This window comes from Manacus vitellinus, unplaced genomic scaffold (genome assembly GCF_001715985.3).
Source record: "Manacus vitellinus isolate BGI_N305 unplaced genomic scaffold, ASM171598v3 scaffold_26_pilon, whole genome shotgun sequence".
Taxonomy (NCBI): Eukaryota; Metazoa; Chordata; class Aves; order Passeriformes; family Pipridae; genus Manacus; species Manacus vitellinus.
In genome coordinates this window covers 54,378-73,407 of record NW_021939960.1, presented here as the reverse complement: position 1 = coordinate 73,407, position 19,030 = coordinate 54,378, and the positions used below count along the sequence as shown (strand labels likewise).

Genomic DNA, 19,030 nt, shown 5'->3' with positions numbered 1-19,030 from the left:
ACTGGAGGGTGAGGGGGAAGAAGGAAGTCTTAAATTAAGACAAATGAGTGCATTTAACATATTCATGAATAAAAAGGCTCCAGTACAGCCCTTTCTCTGCCCTGTGACGTGACACAGCAGAATCTCCCAGTCACTGATCTGTGGTTCAGCCAAATTCTCATGCTTAACATGGCACAATTAACAGTAAGTGGAAAACTCAGATCACTTGCTCGTTTTCTGATTTCAACAGGCAAAATCCAGATTAAAGATGGGATGTAATTTCTAAGCAAAGCACTGGTTGTGTGCCTGAGACAATCCTAGCAAATTTAAGCACTAGGGATCTTCCCATGACCAGTGATACCAGAACTGGCTCAAACTGGGGCTCCTGAAAAACTGAGAACTAAGAAAAACTCGAAGGCAACAGTGAATCGACACCTCCTGTCATGTTTGATTGCAAAGTTTCCTTAACTTCACGAGCAAAGGTACTCAAGGAAGTCTGCATGAGACTTGAAGAGGGTCTGGATGTCTGAGAAGTAGCACGAGGAGGCAGAACTCGGCTGCTGAGCGTCACCTCTGCGAGAAAAAGCAAAGCAAGCTGATAAAAGACATCTCAGCAGCTCCCTTTGATGGGAGCTACAAAATAAAAAAATACAATCTACAGAGCTCTGGCTGCCTGCCTGATTTCTATTATTCCTTTTCTCCTCTCTGTCAGTGTATAAATAACACTTCCACACTGGAAACCACATGAACAGCGAACTCTTTGTGGTTTGGAAAACCTGAGCTGAACTGGGCAGGATTATCAGCAACTTCCTGGATCTCATCAAGTCTTCCCTCTGCCCCACTCTGATGTGGTTTGCCCTCAGCCCAGAGGACACAAACTCTATTCTCTTATGAAGCTAAGGTGACAAAAAGAAGGTTTTTATCATGAGGGTGTTGAAACATTGGCACAGGTTGCCCAGAGAAGCTGTGGCTGCCCCATCCCTGGAAGTGTCCAAGGCCAGGTTGGATGGGGCTTGGAGCAACCTGGGCTGGTGGAAGGTGTCCCTGCCCAAGGCAGGGGGTGGGATGAGATGAGCTTTAAGATCCCTCCCAACCTAAACCATCCTGTGATCCCCATCTCAGAAAAAGAAACCTATAAATGTACCAGCATATCAATAATTTAAAGTTCTGTGAGAGTTACTCTAAATTCCTCTTTTAACGGTGACCCCTCAAAGAACCTGGAAAACTGAAACAATGCAGGACCCACAAAAATGTGGAAGGAAAAAGTTTGAGCACCCCACGACAGGAAGAAGATTCTTGCAGGTTAACATCTGCTCAGTGAAGAGCAACAAATGCACAGAAACCTTTATTATACAAAATGATCAACTGAAACGTTACTTAATTTCATTTCCTCTGGCTAACACTAATTACAAGGAGCCCTGCTACCTCCTAGGGATCGACTGCAGGAGTTGTACATTGTGCCTCTGCAAAAAAAAAAAAAAAAAAGCAATCTGAATTGTAATTGCAGCAGGAATCCAACATTTACAAAAACAGTGACACCAGCTATGTTTTCTGTGGAATGTTTATTTTGGTTTTTATTCTGTCCTCTTCCCCTAACTCCTGCCAGAATCTCTTTCTGCTATGAAATGCCAAGCTGATTATGTTTTGACTTACTGAGGTTATTTCTCCAAGAAAACTGTTTTCAAGAAACGCATGCAGATACGTTTTCATTAAAAATCAAATTATTATAAATCACAAGCAGCTTATTACTTGTTTCCTGGTGCAAGACAATTAAAAGACAGACTTGGTGATTTTTATTCCCAATGCAAAAATGACATCTTACAAGTCACATCACAAGACAAATGAAATATTAAACTCCATTCTCCTGGGCTGCACATTTCAATAGCAACGTGATCCAGGTTTCTTTGGGATTTGATGGCAAGTTAGAAGAGATTTATGGGACTGAGCTTAATTAATAGAGCAGTTTATCCTGCTGAACAGACATGAAAATCTCATCTAACAAGTTTAGAAACTACAATTGCCAAACTGATTTAAATTAAGATGTCACGCAGCATTACCATCTTCTCTATTTTAGTCCAAATCTAAACCTTCCTCACCAAAAAGAACTGTAAGGGTGGGTTTCTCCCTTCCCCTCACCCCCATTAATTTTCCCCTTTCTGTACCATTTGAAAAACAGGTGCTGTAAAATATTATAAAACTAGGAATTTAAACTGTTGCTCCCATTTTCTCAATTTAAGAAGCTAAGATGAGCAGCCATTACAACAGTTATTCAGGGCTCAGTCCCACCTCACTGAAAATAATGGATTCTTTCCTACTGGCACCAACTGGAGAAGCAGTTTTTTTTTTTAATATCACTGTGCCAAATGACTACAAGTGATCTAAACAAGTTATCCATTATTTAGCAAAACTGGCACAGAAAAAAAGGCCCATTTTTTTGCCCTCTGTTCCAAACCCCACTTGTCAGTCACAGATGACCAGCCTGACATTATGAGCTCACTGTTTTAATTAAAATCTCTATGGGACCTTGATTAAATAAACATGGTGACAGATTGGTCTTTTACACATGGAAGTGTGAACAACAGTATTTTTAAGCCCCATTTCATGCCAACACTATTTTGTATTACAGGCTTTGTCTTGCCTGTTGCTCCTTTTCAGTCATTGTCCCATCCCCCTCCAGACAGGGAGGAGGAAGCCACTGGTACCCCAGGAACAAACACATCTGGAACTGGATTGCAACAGCTGGAATATCCATCCTGAATTCCAGACTTGGGAAGGACACAGAAAAAACATGGGAGCTCTTTTAAGGAAACAAACGTAGTACGGGCTCAAAAAAAGGAGGTTATTGACCACAAGTAGATTTTATTCTATGTGCAAAGCAGGTCCAGTTGTGCAGACACAAAGGGAATTTGGGAGGTGCCTTTCTCCTCCCACTAGACAAGGAAATGCAGCTCAGAAGGCTGAACACTGTTAGAGCTGTAAAATGACATGAATTTTAGCAATACAGAGCGTGAGAAACCAAAACTACCAGGAGGCACAAACCAGACCACACAGAATCACAGAGTGTCTCGAGCTGGAAGGAACCCATAAGGATCATCAAATCCAACTCCCTGCTCCTCACAGAACCACCTAAAACTCAACAACACATCGTGACAGGACAAGGGGTGATGGCTTTAAACTGCCAGAGGGCAGGGTTGGATGGGATACTGGGAGGAAATCCTTCCCTGGGAGGGTGGGGAGGCCCTGGCACAGGTTGCCCAGAGAAGCTGTGGCTGCCCCTGGATCCCTGGAAGTGTCCAAGGCCAGGTTGGACAGGGCTTGGAGCAACCTGGGCTAGTGGAAGGTGTCCCTGAGCTTTAATGTCCCTTCCAACCCAAACCATCCCACAATTCTCCATGACTAAGAGCATCATCCAGACACTTCCTGAACTCTGCAAGGCCTGGTGTCACCAACACTCCCCAACTAGTGTGGAAAACACACACACTTTACTCTTGGGCAACAGTTTCTGAGTTTTTCTACTCTACCACTGGAATATTTCTCTGTTTGACTTTCTAAGCAATTTTCAGATGATGGAAGAAAAATGGGTTCCATGAACCCTGAAGATGCAACGGGGAAGACTGAAAAACTAGAGAAAAATCCTTGTCACTGCCTCCTGCAAAATAACTCATAAAAAAAAAAGATAGTACAGAAAATGTAATCTTAAAGCAGCTGCAGAAACCTCTTAAGCTATGGATTTTATATTAACAACATTCAATTTTTTTTAATTACTTCCTCGTTCATAACAAACCCACCTGACAACCTGTACAGCCAAAGTGATCATGAACTCTCATTTGCTAGGGATGGGCTAGGGATGGCTTTAGACAGAAAGAGCCCCCAGTGCTACAAAACTCTGGTACACGACCAAGTTCAACAATTCTGTTTCTGAAGTGCCACCCTGGGCTCCCTCCTTTCGTTACTGTTTTGTTTTCTCACATGCACACAACACACAGCACAGGTCTAAAAATAACATCAGAAGAGACACATTTTTTTTCCTTATCCTTTGGGGAATGGAGAGGTGGGATGGGAGCTGCTCTCAAAAGACATTTGCCTGACAAGCAGGGTCTGTGTTTTCAAACATGATACCGCTTATTCCCCTACTAATGGGAATTGTGAGCTTTTCTCACCACGTCCCAAACGAGCAGCTGTGGACTGTGCCTGCCAAATGGATAAGGATGGCACTGGAAGGCAAGGAAACCAAATTTCAAGCTTCTCAAAACTCTTTTTAAGCAAAAAAAAAAAAAAAAAAAAAAAAAAAAAAAAAAAAAAAAAAAAAAAACAGAACAAAATGCATTTATAGAGTTTTGTACAAAAAGCAAGACTGTCTGAGCAGCATCCTTGGGCACCCCTTCCAGTTTTACACCACAGCAATGAGCAGCCTGAGCTCTGAATGTGGGTATTTATACTGGCAGTGTTTATCAGCACAGTTTTACCACCACCACAAATGCAGCAGGTGAATTTTGTTTTCCAGTGATTGTCCAAACTTCCACTTATTGCACAAAAAAAAAAAAAAATCACGTGGATTTTACAGTATTTAACAAGATGATTTCACAGTGCTGACAGTGCACTAATAGTTTTTGTCTAAAGGAGAGAGACTCAGATGTGTCTCACAGTGATGTGACAGCCTGACAGCAGTGGCATGTGCCAACAGGATTGAAAGACTCTGCCAGAGCACCAGTAAAATCATTCATTAATTCACCTGGACAGGTGAATTGCACCAGTGAATGGTGTGGTCTGGGCCCAAAGAAAAGTGCCCAGCACCAATTCTGATGTGAACAATCCTGAATATTTAATTAAAGCCAAAATCCAGAAAAGCGAGAGAAGAGGAAGACTGAGGATTTCTACAGCATGGAGAATGAGGGCTGTGGTTTCACAGGTTTCTATATTTTAGAGGTGCAAAAGTCTTCCCTGTTGGGCTTTGCATCCCAATATGAAACAGAGCAGTTCCAGCAGGAAAACTCCACCCTGACACACCTTAATCTATTCCCCTACGGGTCTCTTCCTGCCCCTGTTGAGACCAACACCACATCCACCCTCCTGAACCATCAGCCATGGAATGTTTATGTGCTCAGTAATCAGTGTACCCTTTTAGCTCATGGCAGGCTGGGTACCCAGCTGAAGAGCTGGGACATCAGAGCAGCAAGCAGGGGCTGCTTTAGACACTATTGTACTGTGCTATGGATTATCACATTTAATATAAGCACTCTCCAACTGATGATTCTTCCCAACACAAATTTATTAACAGAGTGATCAGTAGCTTCAGTCCTCTCTGAAACAGAATCCCTGTGTGCCACAACACGTGATGTGCTTTTTTCCTTTTGCTTTTCCCTTAAGAGCCGGTGCTTCTGCCTGCAGGGGACTCACCACACGTTTCATGTACAAGGAGTGAGAGAGAAAACAAAAACGAGCCAGAAAGATGTGGAAGAACTGAGCAAAGTGGTCAAAGAGTCAGCACAACAGCAGTGAAAAAACGAGATGAGCAGATCCCAGGGGACAGCAATCGATAGCACCAAAGAAAGGAAACGGAGCAAGAGACTCAGTGTTTGGCAGGATACTCGTCTTCTAACATCCCCAAAGCCTCCAATTCAAACAGACTATTCCCTTTGCAGCTCACAACAGCATAGGTGCAGTCTTTATATAGGAAGGGAGAAGTTGCTGCAGCCTGCAGCAAATGAAGAACATATTCTCTGTGTATTATCCCCTTAGGAAGCAGTGGAAATGCTCCCTGGTGAGTTGAACACATATGTTCTCAATTAAGCAACTGGGTTTAAAGAGAAGAACACAGCAATGCTTACAGGAGAAAACCTCTTAACCATTTCCTAAAGGCACTGCAGTCACAGAATCATGGAATCACAGGATTCAACTAGGTTGGAAAAGACCTCTGAGATCATCGAGTCCAACCATGCAAGGCAGCTGGAACAAACCCTGGCTGAAGGAAGTTCACCTGTACCAGTGTCATCTCATCAAACACACATTCCCAAAGTCCAGAAAGAGCTGGCACAGCTCCACTGCCTCCTGCCAACCCTTCCAGTGGTGTCACAGGCTGAAGGAGAGGGGTACCAGACACCAAGTGGGAATTACAGCACAGCACTGTTTCATTAGCATTTCACACTATTTGTGCCTCAGAAGCTTAGCCTGAATCCCACCAGAGCCTCAGAGGACGCTTTCATTCCCTAATAAAGAGGAAAATAGCATTGGATTAGTTGAACAGTATCTCATTTCCCAGCGTAAATTAAGTGAATTAGATGGAAGAGCCTGTGCTCTAATTGTAAAGCTTATTACAAGAACTCACATAGATTAGAACTGAATGCTTCTCTTTGAGCCATCATTTGTACTGTAACACAGTTAAAAAAGGTGACTGTGGACTCTCCCAGGGCTCAGCACTGATGTGTGGCAATCTCCTGTGTTGCAGCAAAACACATTCCTAAGCCCTGTGCATGCAGAGTGCCAAAGGCAACCTTTCCCACGTGGATAGGAGCACTGCCCTCCACAGTGCTCAGGCAGGCTCTGTAGGTAATCTCCAAGAATGACAAGCTCCCCAGGGCTGGAATCACGGACAATTAACTCACAGTTTTAAAGTGCATGTAATTTTCTGAGTTTTTCAACTGCAAAACAGCTACAAAAACACATCAGGAAGAAGAGGAGAACATGCTTCTTGTTGCTTATGGAATGTCAGAAAGAGACCTTTCATGGACCACAAGAGGCCCAACACAAAGACTTTTGTGCATCCACGAGCTGATTAAAAACAACCTGACTTGTACTTTGTAGGTTTTGTGTGTTCTAACCTGTACTAATTATCTCAGGTTCCCTTCTGTAGTCAAAGGAGAGAAATGGGCTCATTCTAAGTTATGTATCTAAGATAAAATTAATCCCTCCATCTTTTGACTGCTATTAAAATACAAGTGAGATGCATTTAACCTCCTTTGCTCTTATGTTCTCAGCACTTGGCCTTTAGTGTGAAATTCAGTCAGGTAATGGATCAGTCAGTCTATTAAGGGGGAAGCCAAGAAATAATACTGAGCACCTGCAAGCCCCTTGAATTCTCTCTGAATGTCCTCACCCAGGGCAGCAGAACTCAGGTGCTGCAGCCTAAAAGCACCACATGAAGATAAAATGATTCTTTTCTCTGGAAAAGACGAGCACAACTCACTTTCCTTTCATCTGTTCAGCCAGAGCATGTACTGGTGACAGTGATGCCCTTTGATTTAATAATTCAATGCTTAAAGTGCTTGTCAAAGAAAGAATTTCATTCTCTTACTAGGACTGTTCTGAGGTTGGGGCATCTTGGTCCCACCTGTTGACACTGTGCCACACACAGAAAAAAGGTTCAGGTTTCACTTGACCAAAACACCAGTAAAAATAAAAAGACCATGACTTTCTCTATCCAGCATCCAACTGTTCCATTTTGATCCACCAGGATCACGTCCAGGGTGCTTAACCAAGCCCTGTTCTCCAAACCCAGCCTTGATACATTTTCCTCCCAAAACAATTAGTAATTTTGAATTTTTGCCACTTCCCTCATTTCTTGGACTTGACAGGCACATCAAGTATGTGTGGAGTACAACATTTTATATTCATCTTGAAATGACCTACAAAGAAGAACAAGTTTGTGTTTAACATGTGAATATATCTGCACACAGTATGAGAACTAAGAACTAAGGGATATGAAAATACAGGAGCTTTCAAGAAACTCTGGTCAAACCAGTGATTTCTCCACTAGAAATTACTGCAACTGCACATTCACCAACTGCCTTTAAAGTTGCAGGTTACTTCTGAACCTGTGTCTGAGTTCTCTTTCCCCCAGGTGACAAATCCCAGGGTTACTACAATCTTTTCATATTTCCAATCCACGCTTCTTCCTTTAGCAGCCAGTCCTCTCACACTACAATATGAAAAATCAGTCTGTGGGAGGTTGCTCTTCCTTATGGCTCCACCAAAGACATGGAAAACTTCATCCACACCCCACCAACACAAAGGGCCTCTCCACCAGGCAGTACCCAAGGGCAGCTTTATCTCTCTCTCATGTTTCTGACTCCATGGACTATTTGAGCTCATATATCACATGTTATTAAATCTGTTTCAGCTTTCTGCATGAACAAGCTGCTAATGTCCCACAGGGACTGAAAATGTAACCTCAATAAGCACCAAAAAAAAAAAAAAAGTAGAAAGGCAGGGAATAAACACATAAAGCATGAAACATGTAATTTCGGGTCAACTCAAGTTCAAGCAGCTTCCTCAGTTGCTATGCTACCAGTGATGGTGGTGGGATAAAGACAGAGGCAAAAGGATTTTACAGCTTCATCTCTAGTGGCTATTTAGCAACTTTTGCTCTCTGGCACATCTCTGTGTGCAGGATGAAGGATTGTTGGTCTCTAAGCTGCTGAAATGGCAAGTGACTGGAGGTATTGACTACCAGGAGGCAGCATGGAATGGTTTGTCTGGATTGATTAAGTGCCTTAATCCATAGCAACCTGCCAGGTTTGCAGGAAGAGCCTGAGGCAGGATTCTTTGTTTCATTTAAAGGAAAAGCAGGGAAGCAAACATCCTCCCTGCCCTTTCCCTCCCTGTCCAGCACCTGGGGACGTGCAGAACAGATGAGGAGCAGTGAGGAGAACTGAGAGCAGCCAGGCTGGAGTTTAAACTTGACAGAGCACCATGGCTGTGATTTACAGACCCAACCATGTCCAATCCCACTGGTATGATCTCTCAAACATCTGTACCCCAGAGCTTAAGGAGTGAGGACACTGGTGTGTGCACGTGCAGGGCAGCTCAAGGAACTGCCCCCAGCTCATCCTCATAATATTCTGATGAAGGAAGTCTGATATGTTGTTTTATAACTGGAAGTAATGATTAATGGAGGGCTGCAGGGCCAGAGACTGGATGTAGACTTGTGTTCCAGCCTACAGGCTTTATGACCTCCTGCAAAGAATTGTATGCCAGGCTTGACACACAAATTTAGGGCTTTTCGGTCCATAAAAAGAAAAATGTTCTCGTTTAATCATTTATTTCCCCTTGACAGATTCATGAAAAACACTGATCACAGCTGACCATGAGGAGGCAAGTCAAATCTGACTTAAAAAGGAGCTGATGCTGTAACAGTAGATTGCAAATGTGCCAACAGGGATCCTGGGGAGACAACCCCCAAGGAACTTTCAACCAATGTACCTCTATCACCTGAAACAGCACCTAACAAACCATCTGGGCAACCAAGTCTCAGAGCAGGTGGTCACCTGAGAGCAGGTTTGCTTGACAGTAATCTGAGCAAGAATCTGATCTCAGCATTCATATGAAACTTGGATGAAGCAGAAATGACTAATTTCCAAAGGAACTTTGTGGAATGTTCATTTTGGGAAGTCATTCTTCCTGTCTTAACGGACTGAAATTACAGACTTCATTCAGATTTCAAAGTTTTCTTCCTTTTCTTCTTTCCCTGGGGTAAGCACAGATGTACACCCTGGGAAACCTGAAGAAACTACTTGAATAACTGGATATCAATGATATTTAAATATTCCTCATGCAGATTCCAAAACATTCACAGCAACAACACCTGCAGAAATCGTCCTATGGTTTTACACCTGTGCTACCTATGGTAGCACATTTCATCCCAGAAACCCAACACAAGGATTAATCATCCTTCCACTCTTATTAACCACAAAGTGTGAGAAAGAGCCAAGTTGCTGCCAATAACTGTTCTGCTGTCACTAAGGCCATGCTGCTTATACAGCTGTACGAGCAACTTAATAATTTATTACAAAATCTGTATGGGAAGCCTTCTCTTGTGGTGGCAAAATAAAAATTCAGTGTCCAGCAAGCTCAGCACCAGGAAGAAGTTCCATGGCAGTTTCCAGAACACAAAGGGATCTCTTCCACCTCTAAGTCATAAGTCAGTCTCTCTATCTAATGTAAAATATGCACAAGGGAAGAAAGTCTGCCTGATACACAGAGATGTACCCCCAGCACTCACTGTCTGCATTAATACTTCTGTGTTTTGACTGTTTTTTTCCTGAGAAAAGGAACAACCTTCCTACTTCTGAATGTACTTGCAAGAATATGTGATAAGCAATCCTATTAACCCTAAAAACCCAAAGGCCATCAGAGATCCAGGATATTATAGTTCTACTGCCTATTCATAAGTCTCCCAATATTCCCAAGGATGTCTGCAATTAGTCAAGGAATTCTTTTTGTTACATCCTTACTCACTGCTGTGTTGTCCCTGAGTCAGTCAAAAAAACCCCAAGATCTACTACCAGATAAATCTTGTGACCTGTTTAGGCTTTTCAAGAGCTGCACCATGGCCTTATGGAGTTTATATTACAGGGCTGAAGGGATTTTTAATGAGTCCTGTATCTAAAAACCAGTGTTAATCCAACTTGGGTCCTGCACAGCCAGGATCCACCTGCAAGACCTCAAGTCAGCTTCCCTGAAAGAAAAACCCTGCTATAAAATATATGTTCCAGTGGTAGAAATGGTAGGTTGAAAGGTTTTATAAGGGAGGTGGAAGACAGATATTCCCTGTGCTACAAATTTCCTAAAACACAACCTGCAGATGTCCAGGCAATACCTGCACGTGTGACCAAGCTGGTAGTTTCCTCACTGAAGCAAACATTTCTGTCCAGAGTTTTCTGCTCACAGTATATTATCAACCCCCCTCCCCCAATCAATGCAAATTGAACCTGGGCTTTCCTGAGAAGGTGCAGATTCAATTTGGATTTACTGATTTAATCAGCTGAGAGTCCCTTACACAGCCTGCTCCCCTACAGGCACACATTGACTAAACTGCTGAGATTCTGCATGTGTTGCAAAAGCTAAAAACAGGGGGGAAGAGGATGGTAAATCTACTAGGACATGAGGGAAGCTCTTTTTTAACATCATTAACAACAGTACAAAGCTCATACTGATGGATCCTCTCAGGATGATGCACTCTGGTACCCAAGCTTTGATCTGCTGGTTTCTAATCCCTGTAATCCCTAAGTACAGTTCCCAACAGGTCAAGGACCACCAAGAAACAGCAACACACTCAAGTTTCCTCGCTGAAACAAGGACACCAGGCTACCTGAGCACGAGAACAGACCTGATGAAGCACTTCACAGCAGCAGAGTAGGACTGCAGGTCACTGTGAGAAATAAATAACCTGGTTTTATTATAAGCAAAATGAATTTAGTGGAAAACAGAGAGTGGTGGAATTTTCTTTGCTTTCATTTAATTCCAAGGGGTTTTTTTAGGTGCCTCATGGAGACAGTAAGGTGAAATGCCCATCTGGGATAGGGAAAAAAATAAAAAATAGAAAAATATCCCCTGGCCACATGGCCAGTCATTGTGTGCAGAGAGATCCCCGGTACATGAACAGAGGGGTAAGTCATCAATCAATCAGGAGGGAGGGTAACACCCCCTCCTGAGTTCGAAAATTACCTTTTAAGGTAGAATACCTGTCACCTGTTGAATATTTAACAGCTTAGGTAACCAAGAGGGCACAAAAAGAGCGCGTTTTTCAAACGGGGTGTGCTTTTCCCAGGCCATGTGACTTGGGGTTGCACCCAAGGCTGCAATAAAGAATTTCTTGCTGCAATTTTCCTTGTCCTGCAGGTATTTTTTTTGCCATTTCCTAAAGTGAAAGCAAGGATTTTTCCTACAATCACTGCCGAGGGAGAGAAGTGGATTCCACGTGTTCATATCTGTCCATACCTGCAGCATTTGTACTGCTGGGGTATCTCCAGCATCAGGGTGATCAGCACTCCAGAAAGAGCCTCTAACACCCATCAGTTTGTACTCAGCACACCTGGACAGCCAGAACTGGGAGCAGCAGTGAGGAGTGTCAGCCCTGCAGTCTGTGCCTTATCAGCCTGTTACCGAGTACTTTGTAGTCATAACAACAAAACTGAGAGATGCCAATTACCATAACAGCGAGCACATAATTAGCAGCAGCCTGAACAACTTGTCATCCTGCAAAACTGAAGAATCAGCAACAGAAATGCAAAGTGACCAGCACAGGAGTTGGCACAAAAAGTTTTCTTCTTATGTCAGAGCTTCAATTCGCGATTTGGAAAATTGTTTTTCGCCTTTGTAAGGAATGTTTATTGCTCGACACGAGGACTGTACTTCTTCACTCAGCAGAGAGGTTATTATGTGCAATTCCATTATTCTGGGATTTGAAGTGCTGATGGATAAACAAGGAAGTGCCACAGAGTTTGGAAATCTAAGTTTTGAGCTCTAGAGCTGCATCTTTCATGTTGAAGCACAATATCAAAGGTTGGTTATGCATTTGCTGTGTACATAAAATGGAGTTGGAGCACATAAGGGCTTTTTTTCCCCATTATTTAGTACATGTGGAATTCCTGCTGATGCAGATCAAAGCAAAATTTTAAGCAGAGGAGTCACTGTATGAGCTGTCACATAAATCATCAGGAATGTCTGTTAGTGATTTTATCGCTACATAATTATCAAATTGGGGTCAAAACTCCCCCTTCACACTGTCACTAATCCCTGTCAGGTACCTGGGGAAACATCCAATTCCTACACATCTCAACATGAAACAGGACTGCAGTGTTTCATTGGAACAAAGCAACTGTGGGAAGAACAGCAACACAAACCTCTAGAACAGTCTTGTTCAACTGTCTGGAAGGACCTGACCTGAGTAAGCACAGCAAAGAATTCAGCTCTTCCAGTTCTCTTCCATTTCTTTCCTGTCTTTACAAGTAGAAACCTACACTGTCCAAATAAAGTCCATTAAATACACGATGAGATCTTTCTTTGGTGCCACAAAAAAAAACACATTTATTGCTCAAACTTGTAAATTTATATTGGCTTGGAGCCTAAACACAAAACCCTGGAAGTGAATTGTTGGACATAATCACCTAGAGAAAAAATATTATAGGTCAAATCTTACCCAAAATACTTGCACAAGGGAAGTCTACTGCTTGGTAAGGCTATTTAACCCAAATTCTTTTGCTCCAAAGCAAATTCTTGTTGCTTGACTCTGAAGTATCCTTAAAAACAGTAGAATATCTCCTGAGTTGAGAGCAGGCAGGTACAGATTGTGGTGCAGTGCTGGGCTTTGGTGAATAGCTTTGTTAACCATTCATCAGCTTAGCTCCTTGTAGATTTGCTTAATTATTTAGGAAATACAAAGTTTAGTTGGCTCTGGGCCCAATTCTTCTCTAGTTTATGCTGGTGCAAGTCCAAAATAAATGGAGATACCACTGTGATGCAAATAAGCCAAGTTTCTGCTCCTTTGTTCCTCAGTAATCTGAAATGATGATTCCTTATCCTTCCCAGGCAAGCTGAGAGGAACCAGTACCAGAGGGAACTATTTTCTAGCAGAATCTGCACTGTGCCTACTCTGAACCCATTTGTTGCTTAGGAGGACCCTGGCACAGCTCCACAGTCCAATGAGCACAATTAAAAATGACTTGATGAATTTAGTCTATTGAACAGGTGGCTGTAGCCAGTCTGGAGGGAAGAACACTATATGCCAGCTTGAAATACTTGATGCTTTCTAGAACTGCTTAAACAACAACAGGTTCTCTGGACCTGAGCACGGATACATTTCGAGGATCCCAATTCCATTAACTGATGGCTGCCAAAACCTCTGCAAATACCAGGAGCAAAAAGGGGGGGCAAGGGAAAAAGTACCTTCCACAACACAAATATTTAATCAGGTCCTGGGGTGTTGGGAAATGGGAGATGAGGAAGGAGTTGGTCAGGAAAGGACACTGCTCAGTGAACACAGTTGCTGCAGAGTGAGCCTGCCTCCCAGGGTCTGGCTGGGATCCCTAACAAATCCAGGGAAGAGCAAAGCCAGCAGCTCACAGTCAAAACAGGCAGTGCTAACTGGATAAAAAGTGACTGGAGACAAAAAAAAATTGTTGGGGAGCTTGTCAGGCTGACAGGCCCACGCTGATGATACCCAGAGCTGCCTCTCTGGGGCACAGAGGTACAATAATAGGGTTTTAAATAGAGTTGTCTGATAGTGGTTTGTGATAAGATTACACAAACCCCTGATTTTGAGAAGTGTGCAATAATTTCATAAAAGGAAAGAGCTGAGCTAAACCCACCTGGACCTCCTGAGCAGCTATGGTTGGTTCATGCACAGGTATTCTACTCCCTAAGCAAAACATTGCAGGATTTCATTTCCAGCAGAGTTAAAGTGATGGAATAACCAGAAAAGGGCACACTGGGAGTAATGGAACAGATACAGAACCAGCCCCAAAGCTGTAACAAAACCCTCTGAAATCTGAAACTTTATTACAAGTGTTCTTGATTATTAAATGTGAGACGAGGAAAGCTGTGGAAATAAATCTGCTGCTTCCATCTAACAAAAATCTATTTGAAACGTTCTCCTGGAGAAGATACCGGCTCTTGAATACTTTATATTATATGTACACCTTCAACTCTGCTGCTGATCTTGACAGCTGCACTTTAATTTGTGTAGCTCTTATTGGAATTTGAGTAAAATACGGAATACAGAGAATGTGCAAAGTGATTTAGAGCCGTTACATCCACATCTGCCACCGGCTGCCAGTTTGAATGAGAGCGGCACACAACTGGCAGGCACTCAATTCATTGCTAATAAAACCCATGGCTGTACTTTCCTGGGATCTACCAACGTTCACTGTATAAAAGCAAGCTGCCCTGAAATATGGACAGGAAAATTGAGATGAATTCACACAGAACCTACGAGCTCCAGTGCAAAGAAAACAGTGGTCCACTTATCCTGATATCACCGTAAATGCCTCAACTTTATCTAAGAATGTAAATCACCTCTCTGCACGAATTCAAAAACTTCTCAATGATACAAAGGCGAGTTGTAAGTCAGAATTAAGAGGATGTATGTTCCAGGGAGGAACAAGTGATTCACATACACGCACCCTTTTTGCTTTTTATAGTGTTCTCGGGAGCTCGTTTGGAATTTACTGTGCATGGAAATGCCAAATGAATTTCAAGTGCTGCCTTAGCTGCCAATCCATCACACCATCCCTTGCAATTTTAACTTGCAGCTCCTGACTGCCTGTGGCACCAGCTCTGGATTCCAGTCCTTACATTCAGATGGTCTTGTTATCCTGTGGAAAGCACTGTATTAACATTTCAGCCCACCTCCCAAATAAGGGGGGCTCACAGTGCAGCATTTCCCAAGGTTTTATAAAGGAAACATGGACAAACTGGAGGCTACAAATGAGCTCTGTTCCACAGCAGTGGGTTTCAATACCAAAATGACTTTTACAGATAGTTATTAAGTTTAATCATGAGTTTAAAGTCCTTCTTTATGAGACATTACCACAGCAGGCAGGAGCAGACAAAAAAGGGGACAATGCTGCCTGTCCCATCTTATTCCTTGGTAAAGCCTCCTATTCCAGAGGGTGAACAGGAACAACTGGAAGGTCAGCAGGCAATGTCTCCTGCCACATCTGCTGCAGGGGGAAGGACTTTTGCTGGGAAATCCAGCACAATGCACCTGTAAGAGCTGTAGGAGCAGCTGGACACCCTCCAGCAGTTCATGGTCCTGAGAGGCAGGAACAATAACTGAGTAGGATCATAACCCCAAGGGTCAGGAAGGGTTTGGCCTGTTCAAGGTTCTGCCTGGCAGAATCCCATGGGTCCTGGAGAGAAGAGTGGTCCAGGAGAACTGGCTCATTTCCAATGAGCACCTTGTCAAAGCTCAACATGAACTGGCGAGTTGCTCCTTCAGTGATTGCCACGGACAACCAGGAATTGGTGGAACTGGTTCCAGGGTTGTGCAGAGCACACCCAGCTCCCAGTGACACACACAACTCCAATGTAAAGGAGATGTACACCCCAGCAGCCTGAAACACTCAGGACTGGGGAAAACACTGTACCTAGTGAAGCCAGAGAGGGGTCAAATCAGGTCCAGTGAGTTACTGGCAGTTCCACAGGCACTGACAATTCTGTACTTGCAGAATACTTTTCTTCATCAGAAAGCCAATATTTCCCCAATGGCTTTGTGTGCACGTTCCTCACAATTACTGCTATAATTTACACTTTTATGTTTAAGCCTGTTTTCACTGCAGGCATAAACAAGGTTTTGATTTTTAAAGATCTGGACTTTTAAAGATGGGCCTGTAATACCTGCTAAAAGGAACTCACAAAAACTAAGAGCATGTCTCCAGCTTCTTGAAAATATATATTAAAAAAAAAAAAAGATAAAAAACAAACCAACCAACCAATTTCTTTGCATTATTCCACACAAGGAAGTAAAAATATTCTGAAGAATTAAAAGCAGATCATGGTATGGTTTGTCCTACCAACATAAGGGATGCAAAGGCTTTCATTAAGCTTTAATTGTGTGAAGACAGCAGGCAAAGTAACAGATCATGGAGAAAGCAGCACACACAGGGCTCCCATGGCACAGTCCCACAGGTATCCCAAGCTGTGCCTGTACTGTGTGGCCAGACTAAAATCCACAAGCTGGTATCCACAATTAGCTAACTTGACCCACATGGCCTTTTCAAGTATCTTTGAAGTGCCTTTTACTTGAATTATGTGTTACAAACCCCTTCATTTCTTTGATTCATTAAGTTCAGTAACAGCAGTATCTGCCTCTTCAATCAGCAGAATCCCTCAAGAGACCCAAGGTAAGCACAGGCACATGAAAGTGGAGATTTTCAACATTTCATCTCATACAATTAATTACTCAGCTGGGTTAATTTACCACTGAATCACACCCATTTTTTATCCTCGGAAATCACAGCACAGATTTAGATTCTAAGCCTGTGAATCAACATTTTCTGATCAAAAGACCCAGTGCTGAAATTCTTTTACCTTCTTGGGACAACAAGCTCCTGCAGTTGAGTAGGGAGAAAGGAGAGGGAGAAAGGAGAGGGAGAAAGGAGAGGGAGAAAGGAGAGGGAGAAAGGAGAGGGAGAAAGGAGAGGGAGAAAGGAGAGGGAGAAAGGAGAGGGAGAAAGGAGAGGGAGAAAGGAGAGGGAGAAAGGAGAGGGAGAAAGAAGAGGGAGAAAGGAGAGGGAGAAAGGAGAGGGAGAAAGGAGAGGGAGAAAGGAGAGGGAGAAAGGAGAGGGAGAAAGGAGAGGGAGAAAGGAGAGGGAGAAAGGAGAGGGAGAAAGAAGAGGGAGAAAGGAGAGGGAGAAAGGAGAGGGAGAAAGGAGAGGGAGAAAGGAGAGGGAGAAAGGAGAGGGAGAAAGGAGAGGGAGAAAGGAGAGGGAGAAAGGAGAAAAAAAAGATGTACCAGTGTGATGTCAGCTTAAGCAAAATCCTTCATTCTTCATGGCTCAGTTAAGGTGCCTGGATGTTGAACTCAGTCGTGTTCACAGACAAGATTTCCCAATGAAAAGTAATTTATGTGGATAATAATAGCATATGCATCTCACAAGCAGTTGTGAAATAAATCTAAAGGCATCATATTCTTATATGTAAACAAGAAAAAAATGCTTAGCACCTGCACAGGATGAGAAGTCAATTTGCAGTTGTGGGATTCTTGTGTTCCTTGTTAAAAAACATCTTTCAGAATGTCACTGCAACTTATTCAGTAGGATTAACTACAGCCTAGAGTAATACAGAAGGTAAATGCAATGGCTCAGAGTAGCACTTGGCTCCCCTATACAGAGCCAATTTCATGGCAAACTTAACAAGTCCTCTCTCTAGAAGATTGAGAATGTCCATGAACAATGTACAGCAGCTGAACAGAGTCATATTCATCCCAATATGCCACAGGTGTAATTTGACACATAAAAAGCACTAAAGAACTGCAGTATTGTTCACACTGGGGAAAAATATCTTCTCATTACCTCTATCCCAAGATGATCTGTATTATAGGATTTACAGGGTGCACTGCTATTGCTTCATTTGTTGGAAATAGCAGCGGAAAATGTGAGCACGGATCATTTCTGATTGTTCAAATGACAGGTGGAACAGGTAGGAATTGCAAATTCAATGTGCAACACACCTAAAATCCCTTCTTTTCCCACCACCAGGGTTGGGTGATACATTGTAATGCCCAGAAACTCACTGCCAGTGGTAAATTCTGGGATGTTTCAGCCAAAAGAGACAACAACAGGTAAGATCTGTGTTCTACCATCCCTACTTACCTGGCCCTGACACTTTCTCATTAACCCATGTCAGTGTGTCCAGTTTACAGTCAAGTGGATCCAGTCTTGCTGAGTAATCCATCCCACCACTATTGAACATGTGATCCTGTTCTCTTTTTCCTACAAGGTTCTCAAAATGGACAGGGATTCATTCTTGGGGCCATAGGAACTGTTCTGCCCCCTCTTCCCAAGGGATCCCAGTCACTTCCCAGCTGGGGACAAGTACATCATGGTCACAGTTCAGGCATTTCTCATCCCATAACCAGCCATACACCCATCATATATTCTGCTAAATGTGTTCACCACACAAGAGACTTCCAAGAGCTGTTGGAATGCATCCAGAAAGAACCAAACAGGCCATCACAAGAACACGGCTTCCTCCTTTCTTTCCATGGCAGGGGGTTGGAACAAAATCATCTTTAAGGTGCCTTTCAACCCAAACCATCCTGTGACCCTACACGTGGCATTAAGGACTGGCAGGGACACTCCAGGGTTTATTCCTGGAATATGCAGCTTTCAGGCCAGCTGGTTTAGCAGGTCATCTTTTCTGGTGGTTTGCCAGACTTCAGTGTCCCTTATTGCACAGTGGGATGGCTGAAAGGGCTGCTTGTTTTATGTCCTTTCATAATATACACAGACACCCAGCAGATGAAGCTGTGGGGAGCAGGGGCAGCAGGCATTTGATCCAGCAGCAACAGTTCCTCTCCAGTATTTAACAGGTTCTGCTGTTGAAGACATTACATAAAGACAGGGGTTTTTTTAATAAATATTTTCACAGGCACTGGTCTGAAGGATCAAGGTCTTTGGCCTTTAAGGTGTGTTGCAAAATCTGGTAGAATTTGCAGTAAACGGGCAGCTGTTGAAAATTTACTCCATGGCAACAATGAGAAGGAAAAAGTATTAGAAAGGCTTATGTTTTAGACAACCTCCTACACTTAGAGTACCTCCCAAATGCATTTCCA

General features: G+C 43.0%; 1 protein-coding gene across 6 annotated transcripts in view; it reads right to left on the bottom strand.

The window, feature by feature from the left end:
- Window positions 1-19,030, bottom strand: part of PTPRT (protein tyrosine phosphatase receptor type T) — a 272,419-nt gene that overhangs the window by 220,311 nt on the left and 33,078 nt on the right. The window lies entirely within an intron of this gene.